A 273-nucleotide genomic window follows, 5' to 3' on the forward strand; every position below is an offset into this window, starting at 1 on the left:
CACAGGCAGTGAGAATGCAGAGCCGATCCCCGCACCCGTGCATGCCGTCAATGCGCGCGTCCCACCCCGCGAAAGTGCATCAAGAGCGAATGAAATGTAATGGACGCGGAGCCGAGAGAAAGTGAGCATGCAGGTCGGTGACCCGCCTGCACAGGAAAGTCCCCCGCCCTCGGTGACTCCCCCTGGCGTCTTAATCACTGTGGGAAAGGAAATTATGGAGATGCAGAGAAGGTAGAAGAGGCAGCAAGGATAAGGGAAAAAGAGAAGGAGCGG

General features: G+C 57.5%; 1 protein-coding gene across 1 annotated transcript in view; it reads right to left on the reverse strand.

The window, feature by feature from the left end:
- The window catches only part of LOC119594093 (lysoplasmalogenase-like protein TMEM86A), a 46,013-nt gene that overhangs the window by 7,729 nt on the left and 38,011 nt on the right, over nt 1-273 (reverse strand). The gene's annotated exons all lie outside the window — the stretch shown is intronic.

The sequence above is a fragment of the Penaeus monodon genome, chromosome 33 (genome assembly GCF_015228065.2).
Source record: "Penaeus monodon isolate SGIC_2016 chromosome 33, NSTDA_Pmon_1, whole genome shotgun sequence".
NCBI lineage: Eukaryota > Metazoa > Arthropoda > Malacostraca > Decapoda > Penaeidae > Penaeus > Penaeus monodon.